Below are 21,863 nucleotides of genomic sequence, written 5' to 3'. Positions count from 1 at the left end.
AAGGGTCTTCATTTGCTCACCGAACCTCTCCAATCCTATCACTGCTGCGTTTATGCCCCTGTACACATGCTTGATTCTCTTTCGGAGACATAGCAATCCATAGGTTTTAAGATACTTACTAGTCAGGTACATTCTTAGGCGTTTAATATGCGGTGTTGAGTCCATTTCGTTGAGCAAGGAGTAGCTCTTGTCTATTCCATATTTGGCTTAAGGAACTTTATCTGTGCTCATTTCAATCTCTGGTTTTATGCAGCACCCCAACTCACCTTTCCCCTTAAGCAAGCATAAGTTGGTTTTCGAAATTTGAGACCCTGTTCTGTTCTGTAATTCAGTTCCTGTGTAGCCAAGTTTACATTCCGTGTATTACTGATATCTTATGATGTTTCTTTTTCTGTGTGACTTATTTCAGTTAGAATCATCATACCTGAATCCACTCATTGTGCTGCTAAGGGCCTGATGACACAGATTTCATTGCTGAGTGATATTGCTTTTTAAGTAAATACCACAACTTCTTTATCCATTTTTCACTTTCTGCGATGTTGACCTTGTACTGTAAACGAGGTTCTTGTAAACAGAGCCGTTCCAAACTTTGGGGTGGCTGTGTCTTTTTGATTTTAAATTACCTAAGCTATAGGACCATAAGTGGAAGTGCCCTAGGCTATGTTGCTTTGTTTTTTAGATGTTTCAGGAAACACCATACACTTCTCCCGAGTGGTTGTTGGCAATTTACATCCCGCCCATCAGCATAACAAGGCTCCCAGTTCTCCATGGCCTGTCCTGCCTTTCTGGATTTTACACTTTTTTCAGATGGCCCTTTTGACCAGGGGGAAGTGAGACTTCATTGTAGTGAGATTTCCTTTGCAAGCTTGCTTGGTTGGCCAAAACGGGCGTATGCGTTTTTTCCTGAATATATTCAGGAAAAAACGCATACGCCCTTTTTGGCCAAGTGCATCATTGTGGACGTTCTGCCTCTTTTCCTATGCTTTCAATGCAATTCCAGTCTACCTCCTGAAATCGGTTTCCTGCAATTCTGCCCCGTTTTCAAGTCCTCTTGGCAGCCTTACTTCAGTCTATTTTTGGACGATAGCTGTCATTTATAACTCTGCAGGTTTGTGAATTACAGTGCCCCTGAGCTCCTTTCTTCAACTCGCTTTCTTGTGAGCTGGCCGCAACACCGCAGGATGGCTTCAGGCCCTAATCTGGATCCGGCACGGCACGCTGAGCCTTTGGTTAATTCCTCTTCCTGGTGGGAAATGAGAGTTAAATTTGCCAGTCCAGATACCTCCAGCTAGCCTCTCATTGGTTCTCGCTATTCCTGTTCATCTTCCGCAGAAATTGCAAACTGGGCCAAACAGGAGGTTAAAGGGACTGACTCTCCAAGTCGGGAGAGTGTTAGTAAAGCGTCTGGAATGTTGCACCCGAGTACCAGGGTACGAAAACTGAGACATATTTGAACACGTCTCCCCATCACATGGTAGATCATAATCTAGGTTCCACATGCATGTTTTAGCTGAAGGAAGAATACCTTAAACCTGGGTAGTTGAAACCCGTGGAATGGGTACCATGCAATATGACTTCAAAGGGTCTTCATTTGCTCACCGAACCTCTCCAATCCTATCACTGCTGGGTTTATGCCCCTGTACACATGCTTGATTCTCTTTCGGAGACATAGCAATCCATAGGTTTTAAGATACTTACTAGTCAGGTACATTCTTAGGCGTTTAATATGCGGTGTTGAGTCCTTTTCGTTGAGCAAGGAGTAGCTCTTGTCTATTCCATATTTGGCTTAAGGAACTTTATCTGTGCTCATTTCAATCTCTGGTTTTATGCAGCACCCCAACTCACCTTTCCCCTTAAGCAAGCATAAGTTGGTTTTCTAAATTTGAGACCCTGTTCTGTTCTGTAATTCAGTTCCTGTGTAGCCAAGTTTACATTCCGTGTATTACTGATATCTTATGATGTTTCTTTTTCTGTGTGACTTATTTCAGTTACAATCATCATACCTGAATCCACTCATTGTGCTGCTAAGGGCCTGATGACATAGATTTCATTGCTGAGTGATATTGCTTTGTAGGTGAATACCACAACTTCTTTATCCATTTTTCACTTTCTGCGATGTTGAACTTGTACTGTAAACGAGGTTCTTGTAAACAGAGCCGTTGCAAACTTTGGGGTGGCTGTGTCTTTTTGATTTTAATTTCCCTAAGCTATAGGACCATAAGTGGAAGTGCCCTAGGCTCTGTTGCTTTGTTTCTTAGATGTTTCAGGAAACACCATACACTACTCCCAAGTGTCTGTTGGCAATTTACATCCCGCCCATCAGCATAACAAGGCTCCCAGTACTCCATGGCCTGTCCTGCCTTTCTGGATTTTACACTTTTTTCAGATGGCCCTTTTGACCGGGGGAAAGTGAGAATTCATTGTAGTGCAGATTTCCTTTGCAAGCTTGCTTGGTTGGCCAAAAAGGGCTTATGCGTTTTTTCCTGAATATATTCAGGAAAAAACGCATACGCCCTTTTTGGCCAAGTGCATCATTGTGGACGTTCTGCCTCTTTTCCTATGCTTTCAATGCAATTCCAGTCTACCTCCTGAAATCGGTTTCCTGCAATTCTGCCCCGCTTTCAAGTCCTCTTGGCAGCCTTACTTCAGTCTATTTTTGGACGATAGCTGTCATTTATAACTCTGCAGGTTTGTGAATTACAGTGCCCCTGAGCTCCTTTCTTCAACTCGCTTTCTTGTGACCTGGCCGCAACACCGCAGGATGGCTTCAGGGCCTAATCTGGTTCCGGACCGGCATGCTGAGCCTTTGGTTAATTCCTCTTCCTGGTGGGAAATAAGAGGTAAATTTGCCCGTGCAGACACCTCCAGCTAGTCTCTCATTGGTTCTCGCTATTCCTGTTCATCTTCCACAGAAATTGCAAACTGGGCCAAACAGGAGGTTAAAGGGACTGACTCTCCAAGTCGGGAGAGTGTTAGTAAAGCGTCTGGAATGTTGCACCCGAGTACCAGGGGAGGAAAACTGAGATATATTTGAACACGTCTCCCGTTCACATGGTTGATCATACTCTGGGTTCCACATGCATGTTTTAGCTGAAGGAAGAATACCTAAATCCTGGAGAGTTGAGACCCGTGTAATGGTTACCATGCTATATGACTTCAAAGGGTCTTCATATGCTCACCGAACCTCTCCAATCCTATCACTGCTGCGTTTATGCCCCTGTACACATGCTTGATTCTCTTTCGGAGACATAGCAATCCATAGGTTTTAAGATACTTACTAGTCAGGTACATTCTTAGGCGTTTAATATGGGGTGTTGAGTCCATTTCATTGAGCAAGGAGTAGCTCTTGTCTATTCCATATTTGGCTTAAGGAACTTTATCTGTGCTCATTTCAATCTCTGGTTTTATGCAGCACCCCAACTCACCTTTCCCCTTAAGCAAGCATAAGTTGGTTTTCTAAATTTGAGACACTGTTCTGTTCTGTAATTCAGTTCCTGTGTAGCCAAGTTTCCATTCCGTGTATTACTGATATCTTCTGATGTTTCTTTTTCTGTGTGACTTATTTCAGTTAGAATCATCATACCTGAATCCACTCATTGTGCTGCTAAGGGCCTGATGACACAGATTTCATTGCTGAGTGATATTGCTTTGTAAGTAAATACCACAACTTCTTTATCCATTTTTCACTTTCTGCGATGTTGAACTTGTACTGTAAACGAGGTTCTTGTAAACAGAGCCGATCCAAACTTTGGGGTGGCTGTGTCTTTTTGATTTTAATTTCCCTAAGCTATAGGACCATAAGTGGAAGTGCCCTAGGCTCTGTTGCTTTGTTTTTTAGATGTTTCAGGAAACACCATACACTTCTCCCGAGTGGTTGTTTGCAATTTACATCCCGCCCATCAGCATAACAAGGCTCCCAGTTCTCCATGGCCTGTCCTGCCTTTCTGGATTTTACACTTTTTTCAGATGGCCCTTTTGACCGGGGGGAAGTGAGACTTCATTGTAGTGCAGATTTCGTTTGCAAGCTTGCTTGGTTGGCCAAAAAGGGCGTATGCGTTTTTTCCTGAATATATTCAGGAAAAAACGCATACGCCCTTTTTGGCCAAGTGCATCATTGTGGACGTTCTGCCTCTTTTCCTATGCTTTCAATGCAATTCCAGTCTACCTCCTGAAATCGGTTTCCTGCAATTCTGCCCCGCTTTCAAGTCCTCTTGGCAGCCTTACTTCAGTCTATTTTTGGACGATAGCTGTCATTTATAACTCTGCAGGTTTGTGAATTACAGTGCCCCTGAGATCCTTTCTTCAACTCGCTTTCTTGTGACCTGGCCGCAACACCGCAGGATGTCTTCAGGCCCTAATCTGGTTCTGGCACGGCATGCTGAACCTTTGGTTATTTCCTCTTCCTGGTGGGAAATGAGAGTTAAATTTGCCCGTCCAGACACCTCCAGCTAGCCTCTCATTGGTTCTCGCTATTCCTGTTCATCTTCCGCAGAAATTGCAAACTGGGCCAAACAGGAGGTTAAAGGCGCTGACTCTCCAAGTGGGGACAGTGTTAGTAAAGCGTCTGGAATGTTGCACCCGAGTACCAGGGGAGGAAAACTGAGACATATTTGAACACGTCTCCCGATCTCATGGTTGATCATACTCTGGGTTCCACATGCATGTTTTACCTGAAGGAAGAATACCTAAAACCTGGGTAGTTGAAACCCGTGGAATGGGTACCATGCAATATGACTTCAAAGGGTCTTCATTTGCTCACCGAACCTCTCTAATCCTATCACTGCTGCGTTTATGCCCCTGTACACATGCTTGATTCTCTTTCGGAGACATAGCAATCCCTAGGTTTTAAGATACTTACTAGTCAGGTACATTCTTAGGCGTTTAATATGCGGTGTTGGGTCCATTTCTTCGAGCAAGGAGTAGCTCTTGTCTATTCCATATTTGGCTTAAGGAACTTTATCTGTGCTCATTTCAATCTCTGGTTTTATGCAGCACCCCAACTCACCTTTCCCCTTAAGCAAGCATAAGTTGGTTTTCTAAATTTGAGACCCTGTTCTGTTCTGTAATTCAGTTCCTGTGTAGCCAAGTTTACATTCCGTGTATTACTGATATCTTATGATGTTTCTTTTTCTGTGTGACTTATTTCAGTTAGAATCATCATACCTGAATCCACTCATTGTGCTGCTAAGGGCCTGATGACACAGATTTCATTGCTGAGTGATATTGCTTTGTAAGTAAATACCACATCTTTTTTATCCATTTTGCACTTTCTGTGATATTGAGCTTGTACGGTAAACGAGGTTCTTGTAAACGGAGGCGTCCCAAACTTTGGGGTGGCTGTGTCTTCTTGATTTTAATTTCCCTAATCTATAGGACCATAAGTGGCAGTGCCCTAGGCTCTGTTGCTTTGCTTTTTAGATATTTCAGGAAACACCATACACTTCTCCGGAGTGTCTGTTGGCAATTTACATCCCGCCCATCAGCATAACAAGGCTCCCAGTTCTCCATGGCCTGTCCTGCCTTTCTGGATTTTACACTTTTTTCAGATGGCCCTTTTGACCGGGGGGAAGTGAGACTTCATTGTAGTGCAGATTTCCTTTGCAAGCTTGCTTGGTTGGCCAAAAAGGGCGTATGCGTTTTTTCCTGAATATATTCAGGAAAAAACGCATACGCCCTTTTTGGCCAAGTGCATCATTGTGGACGTTCTGCCTCTCTTCTTAAGCTTTCAATGCAATTCCAATCTACCTCCTGAAATCGGTTTCCTGCAATTCTGCCCCGCTTTCAAGTCCTCTTGGCAGCCTTACTTCAGTCTATTTTTGGACGATAGCTGTCATTTATAACTCTGCAGGTTTGTGAATTACAGTGCCGCTGAGCTCCTTTCTTCAACTCGCTTTCTTGTGACCTGGCCGCAACACCGCAGGATGTCTTCAGGCCCTAATCTGGTTCCGGCATGGCACGCTGAGCCTTTGGTTAATTCCTCTTCCTGGTGGGAAATGAGAGTTAAATTTGCCCGTTCAGACACCTCCAGCTAGTCTCTCATTGGTTCTCGCTATTCCTGTTCATCTTCCGCAGAAATTGCAAACTGGGCCAAACAGGAGGTTAAAGGGACTGACTCTCCAAGTGGGGAGAGTGTTAGTAAAGCGTCTGGAATGTTGCACCCGAGTACCAGGGTACGAAAACTGAGACATATTTGAACACGTCTCCCGATCACATGGTTGATCATACTCTAGGTTCCACATGCATGTTTTAGCTGAAGGAAGAATACCTTAAACCTGGGTAGGTGAAACCTGTGGAATGGGTACCATGCAATATGACCTCAAAGGGTCTTCGTTTGCTCACCGAACCTCTCCAATCCTATCACTGCTGCGTTTATGCCCCTGTACACATGCTTGATTCTCTTTCGGAGACATAGCAATCCATAGGTTTTAAGATACTTACTAGTCAGGTACATTCTTAGGCGTTTAATATGCGGTGTTGAGTCCATTTCGTTGAGCAAGGAGTAGCTCTTGTCTATTCCATATTTGGCTTAAGGAACTTTATCTGTGCTCATTTCAATCTCTGGTTTTATGCAGCACCCCAACTCACCTTTCCCCTTAAGCAAGCATAAGTTGGTTTTCTAAATTTGAGACCCTGTTCTGTTCTGTAATTCAGTTCCTGTGTAGCCAAGTTTCCATTCCGTGTATTACTGATATCTTATGATGTTTCTTTTTCTGTGTGACTTATTTCAGTTAGAATCATCATACCTGAATCCACTCATTGTGCTGCTACGGGCCTGATGACATAGATTTCATTGCTGAGTGATACTGCATTGTAAGTGAATACCACAACTTCTTTATCCATTTTTCACTTTCTGCGATGTTGAACTTGTACTGTAAACGAGGTTCTTGTAAACAGAGGCGTCCCAAACTTTGGGGTGGCTGTGTCTTTTTGATTTTAATTTCCCTAAGCTATAGGACCATAAGTGGAAGTGCCCTAGGTTCTGTTGCTTTGTTTTTTAGATGTTTCAGGAAACACCATACACTTCTCCCGAGTGGTTGTTGGCAATTTACATCCCGCCCTTCAACATAACAAGGCTCCCAGTTCTCCATGGCCTGTCCTGCCTTTCTGGATTTTACACTTTTTTCAGATGGCCCTTTTGACCGGGGGGAAGTGAGACTTCATTGTAGTGCAGATTTCGTTTGCAAGCTTGCTTGGTTGGCCAAAAAGGGCGTATGCGTTTTTTCCTGAATATATTCAGGAAAAAACGCATACGCCCTTTTTGGCCAAGTGCATCATTGTGGACGTTCTGCCTCTTTTCCTATGCTTTCAATGCAATTCCAGTCTACCTCCTGAAATCGGTTTCCTGCAATTCTGCCCCGCTTTCAAGTCCTCTTGGCAGCCTTACTTCAGTCTATTTTTGGACGATAGCTGTCATTTATAACTCTGCAGGTTTGTGAATTACAGTGCCCCTGAGCTCCTTTCTTCAACTCGCTTTCTTGTGAGCTGGCCGCAACACCGCAGGATGGCTTCGGGCCCTAATCTGGTTCCGGCCAGGCATGCTGAGCCTTTGGTTAATTCCTCTTCCTGGTGGGAAATGAGAGTTAAATTTGCCCGTCCAGACACCTGCAGCTAGCCTCTCATTGGTTCTCGCTATTCCTGTTCATCTTCCGCAGAAATTGCAAACTGGGCCAAACAGGAGGTTAAAGGCGCTGACTCTCCAAGTGGGGAGAGTGTTAGTAAAGCGTCTGGAATGTTGCACCCGAGTACCAGGGTACGAAAACTGAGACATATTTGAACACGTCTCCCGATCACATGGTTGATCATACTCTGGGTTCCACATGCATGTTTTAGCTGAAGGAAGAATACCTAAAACCTGGGTAGTTGAAACCCGTGGAATGGGTACCATGCAATATGACTTCAAAGGGTCTTCATTTGCTCACCGAACCTCTCCATTCCTATCACTGCTGCGTTTATGCCCCTGTACACATGCTTGATTCTCTTTCGGAGACATAGCAATCTATAGGTTTTAAGATACTTACTAGTCAGGTACATTCTTAGGCGTTTAATATGCGGTGTTGAGTCCATTTCGTTGAGCAAGGAGTAGCTGTTGTCTATTCCATATTTGGCTTAAGGAACTTTATCTGTGCTCATTTCAATCTCTGGTTTTATGCAGCACCCCAACTCACCTTTACCCTTAAGCAAGCATAAGTTGGTTTTCTAAATTTGAGACCCTGTTCTGTTCTGTAATTCAGTTCCTGTGTAGCCAAGTTTACATTCCGTGTATTACTGATATCTTATGATGTTTCTTTTTCTGTGTGACTTATTTCAGTTAGAATCATCATACCTGAATCCACTCATTGTGCTGCTAAGGGCCTGATGACACAGATTTCATTGCTGAGTGATATTGCTTTGTAAGTAAATACCACATCTTTTTTATCCATTTTTCACTTTCTGTGATATTGAACTTGTACGGTAAACGAGGTTCTTGTAAACGGAGGCGTCCCAAACTTTGGGGTGGCTGTGTCTTCTTGATTTTAATTTCCCTAATCTATAGGATCATAAGTGGCAGTGCCCTAGGCTCTGTTGCTTTGCTTTTTAGATATTTCAGGAAACACCATACACTTCTCCGGAGTGTCTGTTGGCAATTTACATCCCGCCCATCAGCATAACAAGGCTCCCAGTTCTCCATGGCCTGTCCTGCCTTTCTGGATTTTACACTTTTTTCAGATGGCCCTTTTGACCGGGGGGAAGTGAGACTTCATTGTAGTGCAGATTTCCTTTGTAAGCTTGCTTGGTTGGCCAAAAAGGGCGTATGCGTTTTTTCCTGAATATATTCAGGAAAAAACGCATACGCCCTTTTTGGCCAAGTGCATCATTGTGGACGTTCTGCGTCTCTTCTTAAGCTTTCAACGCAATTCCAATCTACCTCCTGAAATCGGTTTCCTGCAATTCTGCCCCGCTTTCAAGTCCTCTTGGCAGCCTTACTTCAGTCTATTTTTGGACGATAGCTGTCATTTATAACTCTGCAGGTTTGTGAATTACAGTGCCGCTGAGCTCCTTTCTTCAACTCGCTTTCTTGTGACCTGGCCGCAACACCGCAGGATGTCTTCAGGCCCTAATCTGGTTCCGGCATGGCACGCTGAGCCTTTGGTTAATTCCTCTTCCTGGTGGGAAATGAGAGTTAAATTTGCCCGTTCAGACACCTCCAGCTAGTCTCTCATTGGTTCTCGCTATTCCTGTTCATCTTCCGCAGAAATTGCAAACTGGGCCAAACAGGAGGTTAAAGGGACTGACTCTCCAAGTGGGGAGAGTGTTAGTAAAGCGTCTGGAATGTTGCACCCGAGTACAAGGGTACGAAAACTGAGACATATTTGAACACGTCTCCCGATCACATGGTTGATCATACTCTAGGTTCCACATGCATGTTTTAGCTGAAGGAAGAATACCTTAAACCAGGGTAGGTGAAACCTGTGGAATGGGTACCATGCAATATGACTTCAAAGGGTCTTCGTTTGCTCACCGAACCTCTCCAATCCTATCACTGCTGCGTTTATGCCCCTGTACACATGCTTGATTCTCTTTCGGAGACATAGCAATCCATAGGTTTTAAGATACTTACTAGTCAGGTACATTCTTAGGCGTTTAATATGCGGTGTTGAGTCCATTTCGTTGAGCAAGGAGTAGCTCTTGTCTATTCCATATTTGGCTTAAGGAACTTTATCTGTGCTCATTTCAATCTCTGGTTTTATGCAGCACCCCAACTCACCTTTCCCCTTAAGCAAGCATAAGTTGGTTTTCTAAATTTGAGACCCTGTTCTGTTCTGTAATTCAGTTCCTGTGTAGCCAAATTTCCATTCCGTGTATTACTGATATCTTATGATGTTTCTTTTTCTGTGTGACTTATTTCAGTTAGAATCATCATACCTGAATCCACTCATTGTGCTGCTACGGGCCTGATGACATAGATTTCATTGCTGAGTGATACTGCATTGTAAGTGAATACCACAACTTCTTTATCCATTTTTCACTTTCTGCGATGTTGAACTTGTACTGTAAACGAGGTTCTTGTAAACAGAGCCGTTCCAAACATTGGGGTGGCTGTGTCTTTTTGATTTTAATTTCCCTAAGCTATAGGACCATAAGTGGAAGTGCCCTAGGCTCTGTTGCTTTGTTTTTTAGATGTTTCAGGAAACACCATACACTTCTCCCAAGTGTCTGTTGGCAATTTACATCCCGCCCATCAGCATAACAAGGCTCCCAGTTCTCCATGGCCTGTCCTGCCTTTCTGGATTTTACACTTTTTTCAGATGGCCCTTTTGACCGGGGGGAAGTGAGACTTCATTGTAGTGCAGATTTCCTTTGCAAGCTTGCTTGGTTGGCCAAAAAGGGCGTATGCGTTTTTTCCTGAATATATTCAGGAAAAAACGCATACGCCCTTTTTGGCCAAGTGCATCATTGTGGACGTTCTGCCTCTTTTCCTATGCTTTCAATGCAATTCCAGTCTACCTCCTGAAATCGGTTTCCTGCAATTCTGCCCCGCTTTCAAGTCCTCTTGGCAGCCTTACTTCAGTCTATTTTTGGACGATAGCTGTCATTTATAACTCTGCAGGTTTGTGAATTACAGTGCCCCTGAGCTCCTTTCTTCAACTCGCTTTCTTGTGACCTGGCCGCAACACCGCAGGATGGCTTCAGGCCCTAATCTGGTTCCGGCCCGGCATTCTGAGCCTTTGGTTAATTCCTCTTCCTGGTGGGAAATGAGAGTTAAATTTGCCCGTCCAGACACCTCCAGCTAGCCTCTCATTGGTTCTCGCTATTCCTGTTCATCTTCCGCAGAAATTGCAAACTGGGCCAAACAGGAGGTTAAAGGGACTGACTCTCCAAGTCGGGAGAGTGTTAGTAAAGCGTCTGGAATGTTGCACCCGAGTACCAGGGTACGAAAACTGAGACATATTTGAACACGTCTCCCGTTCACATGGTTGATCATACTCTGGGTTCCACATGCATGGTTTAGCTGAAGGAAGAATACCTTAAACCTGGAGAGTTGAGACCCGTGTAATGGGTACCATGCAATATGACTTCAAAGGGTCTTCATTTGCTCACCGAACATCTCCAATCCTATCACTGCTGCGTTTATGCCCCTGTACACATGCTTGATTCTCTTTCGGAGACATAGCAATCCATAGGTTTTAAGATACTTACTAGTCAGGTACATTCTTAGGCGTTTAATATGCGGTGTTGAGTCCATTTCTTTGAGCAAGGAGTAGCTCTTGTCTATTCCATATTTGGCTTAAGGAACTTTATCTGTGCTCATTTCAATCTCTGGTTTTATGCAGCACCCCAACTCACCTTTCCCCTTAAGCAAGCATAAGTTGGTTTTCTAAATTTGAGACCCTGTTCTGTTCTGTAATTCAGTTCCTGTGTAGCCAAGTTTCCATTCCGTGTATTACTGATATCTTATGATGTTTCTTTTTCTGTGTGACTTATTTCAGTTAGAATCATCATACCTGAATCCACTCATTGTGCTGCTACGGGCCTGATGACACAGATTTCTTTGCTGAGTGATACTGCATTGTAAGTGAATACCACAACTTCTTTATCCATTTTTCACTTTCTGCGATGTTGAACTTGTACTGTAAACGAGGTTCTTGTAAACAGAGCCGTTCCAAACTTTGGGGTGGCTGTGTCTTTTTTATTTTAATTTCACTAAGCTATAGGACCATAAGTGGAAGTGCCCTAGGCTCTGTTGCTTTGTTTTTTAGATGTTTCAGGAAACACCATACACTTCTCCCAAGTGTCTGTTGGCAATTTACATCCCGCCCATCAGCATAACAAGGCTCCCAGTTCTCCATGGCCTGTCCTGCCTTTCTGGATTTTACACTTTTTTCAGATGGCCCTTTTGACCGGGGGGAAGTGAGACTTCATTGTAGTGCAGATTTCCTTTGCAAGCTTGCTTGGTTGGCCAAAAAGGGCGTATGCGTTTTTTCCTGAATATATTCAGGAAAAAACGCATACGCCCTTTTTGGCCAAGTGCATCATTGTGGACGTTCTGCCTCTTTTCCTATGCTTTCAATGCAATTCCAGTCTACCTCCTGAAATCGGTTTCCTGCAATTCTGCCCCGCTTTCAAGTCCTCTTGGCAGCCTTACTTCAGTCTATTTTTGGACGATAGCTGTCATTTATAACTCTGCAGGTTTGTGAATTACAGTGCCCCTGAGCTCCTTTCTTCAACTCGCTTTCTTGTGACCTGGCCGCAACACCGCAGGATGGCTTCAGGCCCTAATCTGGTTCTGGCCCGGCATTCTGAGCCTTTGGTTAATTCCTCTTCCTGGTGGGAAATGAGAGTTAAATTTGCCCGTTCAGACACCTCCAGCTAGCCTCTCATTGGTTCTCGCTATTCCTGTTCATCTTCCGCAGAAATTGCCAACTGGGCCAAGCAGGAGGTTAAAGGGACTGACTCTCCAAGTCGGGAGAGTGTTAGTAAAGCGTCTGGAATGTTGCACCCGAGTACCAGGGTACGAAAACTGAGACATATTTGAACACGTCTCCCGTTCACATGGTTGATCATACTTGGGTTCCACATGCATGTTTTAGCTGAAGGAAGAATACCTTAAACCTGGAGAGTTAAGACCCGTGTAATGGGTACCATGCAATATGACTTCAAAGGGTCTTCATTTGCTCACCGAACCTCTCCAATCCTATCACTGCTGCGTTTATGCCCCTGTACACATGCTTGATTCTCTTTCGGAGACATAGCAATCCATAGGTTTTAAGATACTTACTAGTCGGGTACATTCTTAGGCGTTTAATATGCGGTGTTGAGTCCATTTCGTTGAGCAAGGTGTAGCTCTTGTCTATTCCATATTTGGCTTAAGGAACTTTATCTGTGCTCATTTCAATCTCTGGTTTTATGCAGCACCCCAACTCACCTTTCCCCTTAAGCAAGCATAAGTTGGTTTTCTAAATTTGAGACCCTGTTCTGTTTTGGAATGCAGTTCCTGTGTAGCCAAGTATACATTCCGTGTATTAGTGATATCTTATGATGTTTCTTTTTCTGTGTGACTTATTTCAGTTAGAATCATCGTACCTGAATCCACTCATTATGCTGCTACGGACCTGATGACATAGATTTCATTGCTGAGTGATACTGCATTGTACGTAAGTACCACAAGTTCTTTATCCATTTTTCACTTTCTGTGATATTGAACTTGTACGGTAAACGAGGTTCTTGTAAACGGAGGCGTCCCAAACTTTGGGGTGGCTGTGTCTTTTTGATTTTAATTTCCCTAAGCTATAGGACCATAAGTGGAAGTGCCCTAGGTTCTGTTGCTTTGTTTTTTAGATGTTTCAGGAAACACCATACACTTCTCCTGAGTGGTTGTTGGCAATTTACATCCCGCCCTTCAGCATAACAAGGCTCCCAGTTCTCCATGGCCTGTCCTGCCTTTCTGGATTTTACACTTTTTTCAGATGGCCCTTTTGACCGGGGGGAAGTGAGACTTCATTGTAGTGCAGATTTCGTTTGCAAGCTTGCTTGGTTGGCCAAAAAGGGCGTATGCGTTTTTTCCTGAATATATTCAGGAAAAAACGCATACGCCCTTTTTGGCCAAGTGCATCATTGTGGACGTTCTGCCTCTTTTCCTATGCTTTCAATGCAATTCCAGTCTACCTCCTGAAATCGGTTTCCTGCAATTCTGCCCCGCTTTCAAGTCCTCTTGGCAGCCTTACTTCAGTCTATTTTTGGACGATAGCTAACATTTATAACTCTGCAGGTTTGTGAATTACAGTGCCCCTGAGCTCCTTTCTTCAACTCGCTTTCTTGTGACCTGGCCGCAACACCGCAGGATGGCTTCAGGCCCTAATCTGGTTCCGGCCCGACATTCTGAGCCTTTGGTTAATTCCTCTTCCTGGTGGGAAATGAGAGTTAAATTTGCCCGTCCAGACACCTCCAGCTAGCCTCTCATTGGTTCTCCCTATTCCTGTTCATCTTCCGCAGAAATTGCAAACTGGGCCAAACAGGAGGTTAAAGGGACTGACTCTCCAAGTCGGGAGAGTGTTAGTAAAGCGTCTGGAATGTTGCACCCGAGTACCAGGGTAGGAAAACTGAGACATATTTGAACACGTCTCCCGTTCACATGGTTGATCATACTCTGGGTTCCACATGCATGGTTTAGCTGAAGGAAGAATACCTTAAACCTGGAGAGTTGAGACCCGTGTAATGTGTACCATGCAATATGACTTCAAAGGGTCTTCATTTGCTCACCGAACATCTCCAATCCTATCACTGCTGCGTTTATGCCCCTGTACACATGCTTGATTCTCTTTCGGAGACATAGCAATCCCTAGGTTTTAAGATACTTACTAGTCAGGTACATTCTTAGGCGTTTAATATGCGGTGTTGAGTCCATTTCGTTGAGCAAGGAGTAGCTCTTGTCTATTCCATATTTGGCTTAAGGAACTTTATCTGTGCTCATTTCAATCTCTGGTTTTATGCAGCACCCCAACTCACCTTTCCCCTTAAGCAAGCATAAGTTGGTTTTCTAAATTTGAGACCCTGTTCTGTTCTGTAATTCAGTTCCTGTGTAGCCAAGTTTACATTCCGTGTATTACTGATATCTTATGATGTTTCTTTTTCTGTGTGACTTATTTCAGTTAGAATCATCATACCTGAATCCACTCATTGTGCTGCTAAGGGCCTGATGACACAGATTTCATTGCTGAGTGATATTGCTTTGTAAGTAAATACCACAACTTTTTTATCCATTTTTCACTTTCTGCGATGTTGAACTTGTACTGTAAACGAGGTTCTTGTAAACAGAGCCGTTCGAAACTTTGGGGTGGCTGTGTCTTTTTGATTTTAAATTCCCTAAGCTATAGGACCATAAGTGGAAGTGCCCTAGGCTCTCTTGCTTTGTTTTTTAGATGTTTCAGGAAACACCATACACTTCTCCCGAGTGTCTGTTGGCAATTTACATCCCGCCCTTCAGCATAACACGGCTCCCAGTTCTCCATGGCCTGTCCTGCCTTTCTGGATTTTACACTTTTTTCAGATGCCCCTTTTGACCGGGGGGAAGTGAGACTTCATTGTAGTGCAGATTTCCTTTGCAAGCTTGCTTGGTTGGCCAAAAAGTGCGTATGCGTTTTTTCCTGAATATATTCAGGAAAAAACGCATACGCCCTTTTTGGCCAAGTGCATCATTGTGGACGTTCTGCCTCTTTTCCTATGCTTTCAATGCAATTCCAGTCTACCTCCTGAAATCGGTTTCCTGCAATTCTGCCCCGCTTTCAAGTCCTCTTGGCAGCCTTACTTCAGTCTATTTTTGGACGATAGCTGTCATTTATAACTCTGCAGGTTTGTGAATTACAGTGCCGCTGAGCTCCTTTCTTCAACTCGCTTTCTTGTGACCTGGCCGCAACACCGCAGGATGGCTTCGGGCCCTAATCTGGTTCCGGCCCGGCATGCTGAGCCTTTGGTTAATTCCTCTTCCTGGTGGGAAATGAGAGTTAAATTTGCCCGTCCAGACACCTCCAGCTAGCCTCTCATTGGTTCTCGCTATTCCTGTTCATCTTCCGCAGAAATTGCAAACTGGGCCAAACAGGAGGTTAAAGGGACTGACTCTCCAAGTCGGGAGAGTGTTAGTAAAGCGTCTGGAATGTTGCACCCGAGTACCAGGGTACGAAAACTGAGACATATTTGAACACGTCTCCCGATCACATGGTTGATCATACTCTGGGTTCCACATGCATGTTTTAGCTGAAGGAAGAATACCTAAAACCTGGGTAGTTGAAACCCATGGAATGGGTACCATGCAATATGACTTCAAAGGGTCTTCATTTGCTCACCGAACCTCTCCAATCGTATCACTGCTGCGTTTATGCCCCTGTACACATGCTTGATTCTCTTTCGGAGACATAGCAATCCATAGGTTTTAAGATACTTACTAGTCAGGTACATTCTTAGGCGTTTAATATGCGGTGTTGAGTCCATTTCGTTGAGCAAGGAGTAGCTCTTGTCTATTCCATATTTGGCTTAAGGAACTTTATCTGTGCTCATTTCAATCTCTGGTTTTATGCAGCACCCCAACTCACCTTTCCCCTTAAGCAAGCATAAGTTGGTTTTCTAAATTTGAGACCCTGTTCTGTTTTGGAATGCAGTTCCTGTGTAGCCAAGTTTACATTCCGTGTATTAGTGATATCTTATGATGTTTCTTTTTCTGTGTGACTTATTTCAGTTAGAATCATCGTACCTGAATCTACTCATTATGCTGCTACGGGCCTTATGGCATAGATTTCATTGCTGAGTGATACTGCATTGTACGTAAGTACCACAAGTTCTTTATGCATTTTTCACTTTCTGTGATATTGAACTTGTACGGTAAACGAGGTTCTTGTAAACAGAGGCGTCCCAAACTTTGGGGTGGCTGTGTCTTTTTGATTTTAATTTCCCTAAGCTATAGGACCATAAGTGGAAGTGCCCTAGGCTCTGTTGCTTTGTTTTTTAGATGTTTCAGGAAACACCATACACTTCTCCGGAGTGTCTGTTGGCAATTTACATCCCGCCCATCAGCATAACAAGGCTCCCAGTTCTCCATGGCCTGTCCTGCCTTTCTGGATTTTACACTTTTTTCAGATGGCCCTTTTGACCGGGGGGAAGTGAGACTTCATTGTAGTGCAGATTTCCTTTGCAAGTTTGCTTGGTTGGCCAAAAAGGGCGTATGCGTTTTTTCCTGAATATATTCAGGAAAAAACGCATACGCCCTTTTTGGCCAAGTGCATCATTGTGGACGTTCTGCCTCTTTTCCTATGCTTTCAATGCAATTCCAGTCTACCTCCTGAAATCGGTTTCCTGCAATTCTGCCCCGCTTTCAAGTCCTCTTGGCAGCCTTACTTCAGTCTATTTTTGGACGATAGCTGTCATTTATAACTCTGCAGGTTTGTGAATTACAGTGCCGCTGAGCTCCTTTCTTCAACTCGCTTTCTTTTGAGCTGGCCGCAACACCGCAGGATGGCTTCAGGCCCTAATCTGGATCCGGCACGGCACGCTGAGCCTTTGGTTATTTCCTCTTCCTGGTGGGAAATGAGAGTTAAATTTGCCCGTCCAGACACCTCCAGCTAGTCTCTCATTGGTTCTCGCTATTCCTGTTCATCTTCCGCAGAAATTGCAAACTGGGCCAAACAGGAGGTTAAAGGCGCTGACTCTCCAAGTGGGGAGAGTGTTAGTAAAGCGTCTGGAATGTTGCACCCGAGTACCAGGGTACGAAAACTGAGACATATTTGAACACGTCTCCCGATCACATGGTTGATCATACTCTAGGTTCCACATGCATGTTTTAGCTGAAGGAAGAATACCTAAAACCTGGGTAGTTGAATCCCGTGGAATGGGTACCATGCAATATGACTTCAAAGGGTCTTCATTTGCTCACCGAACCTCTCCAATCCTATCACTGCTGCGTTTATGCCCCTGCACACATGCTTGATTCTCTTTCGGAGACATAGCAATCCATAGGTTTTAAGATACTTACTAGTCAGGTACATTCTTAGGCGTTTAATATGGGGTGTTGAGTCCATTTCGTTGAGCAAGGAGTAGCTCTTGTCTATTCCATATTTGGCTTAAGGAACTTTATCTGTGCTCATTTCAAACTCTGGTTTTATGCAGCACCCCAACTCACCTTTCCCCTTAAGCAAGCATAAGTTGGTTTTCTAAATTTGAGACACTGTTCTGTTCTGTAATTCAGTTCCTGTGTAGCCAAGTTTACATTCCGTGTATTACTGATATCTTATGATGTTTCTTTTTCTGTGTGACTTATTTCAGTTAGAATCATCATACCTGAATCCACTCATTGTGCTGCTAAGGGCCTGATGACACAGATTTCATTGCTGAGTGATATTGTTTTGTAAGTAAATACCACGACTTCTTTACCCATTTTTCACTTTCTGCGATGTTGAACTTGTACGGTAAATGAGGTTCTTGTAAACAGAGGCGTCCCAAACTTTGGGGTGGCTGTGTCTTTTTGATTTTAATTTCCCTAAGCTATAGGACCATAAGTGGAAGTGCCCTAGGCTCTGTTGCTTTGTTTTTTAGATGTTTCAGGAAACACCATACACTTCTCCCGAGTGTCTGTTGGCAATTTACATCCCGCCCATCAGCATAACAAGGCTCCCAGTTCTCCATGGCCTGTCCTGCCTTTCTGGATTTTACACTTTTTTCAGATGGCCCTTTTGACCGGGGGGAAGTGAGACTTCATTGTAGTGCAGATTTCCTTTGCAAGTTTGCTTGGTTGGCAAAAAAGGGCGTATGCGTTTTTTCCTGAATATATTCAGGAAAAAACGCATACGCCCTTTTTGGCCAAGTGCATCATTGTGGACGTTCTGCCTCTTTTCCTATGCTTTCAATGCAATTCCAGTCTACCTCCTGAAATCGGTTTCCTGCAATTCTGCCCCGCTTTCAAGTCCTCTTGGCAGCCTTACTTCAGTCTATTTTTGGACGATAGCTGTCATTTATAACTCTGCAGGTTTGTGAATTACAGTGCCGCTGAGCTCCTTTCTTCAACTCGCTTTCTTTTGAGATGGCCGCAACACCGCAGGATGGCTTCAGGCCCTAATCTGGATCCGGCACGGCACGCTGAGCCTTTGGTTATTTCCTCTTCCTGGTGGGAAATGAGAGTTAAATTTGCCCGTCCAGACACCTCCAGCTAGTCTCTCATTGGTTCTCGCTATTCCTGTTCATCTTCCGCAGAAATTGCAAACTGGGCCAAACAGGAGGTTAAAGGCGCTGACTCTCCAAGTGGGGAGAGTGTTAGTAAAGCGTCTGGAATGTTGCACCCGAGTACCAGGGTACGAAAACTGAGACATATTTGAACACGTCTCCCGATCACATGGTTGATCATACTCTAGGTTCCACATGCATGTTTTAGCTGAAGGAAGAATACCTAAAACCTGGGTAGTTGAATCCCGTGGAATGGGTACCATGCAATATGACTTCAAAGGGTCTTCATTTGCTCACCGAACCTCTCCAATCCTATCACTGCTGCGTTTATGCCCCTGTACACATGCTTGATTCTCTTTCGGAGACATAGCAATCCATAGGTTTTAAGATACTTACTAGTCAGGTACATTCTTAGGCGTTTAATATGGGGTGTTGAGTCCATTTCGTTGAGCAAGGAGTAACTCTTGTCTATTCCATATTTGGCTTAAGGAACTTTATCTGTGCTCATTTCAATCTCTGGTTTTATGCAGCACCCCAACTCACCTTTCCCCTTAAGCAAGCATAAGTTGGTTTTCTAAATTTGAGACACTGTTCTGTTCTGTAATTCAGTTCCTGTGTAGCCAAGTTTACATTCCGTGTATTACTGATACCTTATGATGTTTCTTTTTCTGTGTGACTTATTTCAGTTAGAATCATCATACCTGAATCCACTCATTGTGCTGCTAAGGGCCTGATGACACAGATTTCATTGCTGAGTGATATTGTTTTGTAAGTCAATACCACAACTTCTTTACCCATTTTTCACTTTCTGCGATGTTGAACTTGTACGGTAAATGAGGTTCTTGTAAACAGAGGCGTCCCAAACTTTGGGGTGGCTGTGTCTTTTTGATTTTAATTTCCCTAAGCTATAGGACCATAAGTGGAAGTGCCCTAGGCTCTGTTGCTTTGTTTTTTAGATGTTTCAGGAAACACCATACACTTCTCCCGAGTGTCTGTTGGCAATTTACATCCCGCCCATCAGCATAACAAGGCTCCCAGTTCTCCATGGCCTGTCCTGCCTTTCTGGATTTTACACTTTTTTCAGATGGCCCTTTTGACCGGGGGGAAGTGAGACTTCATTGTAGTGCAGATTTCCTTTGCAAGTTTGCTTGGTTGGCCAAAAAGGGCGTATGCGTTTTTTCCTGAATATATTCAGGAAAAAACGCATACGCCCTTTTTGGCCAAGTGCATCATTGTGGACGTTCTGCCTCTTTTCCTATGCTTTCAATGCAATTCCAGTCTACCTCCTGAAATCGGTTTCCTGCAATTCTGCCCCGCTTTCAAGTCCTCTTGGCAGCCTTACTTCAGTCTATTTTTGGACGATAGCTGTCATTTATAACTCTGCAGGTTTGTGAATTACAGTGCCCCTGAGCTGCTTTCTTCAACTCGCTTTCTTGTGACCTGGCCGCAACACCGCAGGATGTCTTCAGGCCCTAATCTGGGTCCGGCACGGCACGCTGAGCCTTTGGTTATTTCCTCTTCCTGGTGGGAAATGAGAGTTAAATTTGCCCGTCCAGACACCTCCAGCTAGTCTCTCATTGGTTCTCGCTATTCCTGTTCATCTTCCGCAGAAATTGCAAACTGGGCCAAACAGGAGGTTAAAGGCGCTGACTCTCCAAGTGGGGAGAGTGTTAGTAAAGCGTCTGGAATGTTGCACCCGAGTACCAGGGGAGGAAAACTGAGACATATTTGAACACGTCTCCCGTTCACATGGTTGATCATACTTGGGTTCCACATGCATGTTTTAGCTGAAGGAAGAATACCTAAAACCTGGGTAGTTGAAACCCGTGGAATGGGTACCATGCAATATGACTTCAAAGGGTCTTCATTTGCTCACCGAACCTCTCCAATCCTATCACTGCTGCGTTTATGCCCCTGTACACATGCTTGATTCTCTTTCGGAGACATAGCAATCCATAGGTTTTAAGATACTTACTAGTCAGGTACATTCTTAGGCGTTTAATATGCGGTGTTGAGTCCATTTCGTTGAGCAAGGAGTAGCTCTTGTCTATTCCATATTTGGCTTAAGGAACTTTATCTGTGCTCATTTCAATCTCTGGTTTTATGCAGCACCCCAACTCACCTTTCCCCTTAAGCAAGCATAAGTTGGTTTTCTAAATTTGAGACCCTGTTCTGTTTTGGAATGCAGTTCCTGTGTAGCCAAGTTTACATTCCGTGTATTAGTGATATCTTATGATGCTTCTTTTTCTGTGTGACTTATTTCAGTTAGAATCATCGTACCTGAATCTACTCATTATGCTGCTACGGGCCTGATGACATAGATTTCATTGCTGAGTGATACTGCATTGTACGTAAGTACCACAAGTTCTTTATGCATTTTTCACTTTCTGTGATATTGAACTTGTACGGTAAACGAGGTTCTTGTAAACAGAGGCGTCCCAAACTTTGGGGTGGCTGTGTCTTTTTGATTTTAATTTCCCTAAGCTATAGGACCATAAGTAGAAGTGCCCTAGGCTCTGTTGCTTTGTTTTTTAGATGTTTCAGGAAAGACCATACACTTCTCCCGAGTGTCTGTTGGCAATTTACATCCCGCCCATCAGCATAACAAGGCTCCCAGTTCTCCATGGCCTGTCCTGCTTTTCTGGATTTTACACTTTTTTCAGATGGCCCTTTTGACCGGGGGGAAGTGAGACTTCATTGTAGTGCAGATTTCCTTTGCAAGTTTGCTTGGTTGGCCAAAAAGGGCGTATGCGTTTTTTCCTGAATATATTCAGGAAAAAACGCATACGCCCTTTTTGGCCAAGTGCATCATTGTGGACGTTCTGCCTCTTTTCCTATGCTTTCAATGCAATTCCAGTCTACCTCCTGAAATCGGTTTCCTGCAATTCTGCCCCGCTTTCAAGTCCTCTTGGCAGCCTTACTTCAGTCTATTTTTGGACGATAGCTGTCATTTATAACTCTGCAGGTTTGTGAATTACAGTGCCCCTGAGCTCCTTTCTTCAACTCGCTTTCTTTTGAGCTGGCCGCAACACCGCAGGATGGCTTCAGGCCCTAATCTGGTTCCGGCACGGCACGCTGAGCCTTTGGTTAATTCCTCTTCCTGGTGGGAAATGAGAGTTAAATTTGCCCGTCCAGACACCTCCAGCTAGCCTCTCATTGGTTCTCGCTATTCCTGTTCATCT

General features: G+C 44.0%; 1 long non-coding RNA gene across 5 annotated transcripts in view; it reads left to right on the top strand.

Moving 5' to 3' along the window:
* The window catches only part of LOC307181287, a 405,967-nt gene extending 384,939 nt beyond the window's left edge, over positions 1-21,028 (top strand). For 3 of the 5 annotated variants that reach the window (XR_013826324.1, XR_013826325.1, XR_013826326.1), the window contains 2 exons: positions 414-495; positions 20,951-21,028. This is a non-coding gene — a long non-coding RNA (uncharacterized lncRNA). Of the gene's footprint in view, positions 1-413; positions 496-13,047; positions 13,102-16,211; positions 16,254-20,950 lie in introns of those variants that run through there. The other 2 variants (XR_013826327.1, XR_013826328.1) reach the window with 2 other exon arrangements.
* Positions 21,029-21,863: the final 835 nt, after the last annotated feature.

Source organism: Stenella coeruleoalba, assembly GCF_951394435.1.
Source record: "Stenella coeruleoalba genome assembly, contig: scaffold_166, whole genome shotgun sequence".
Lineage (NCBI taxonomy): Eukaryota > Metazoa > Chordata > Mammalia > Artiodactyla > Delphinidae > Stenella > Stenella coeruleoalba.
The sequence above is the reverse complement of the archived record's forward strand: the minus strand, read 5'-3'. Positions and strand labels throughout refer to the sequence as shown.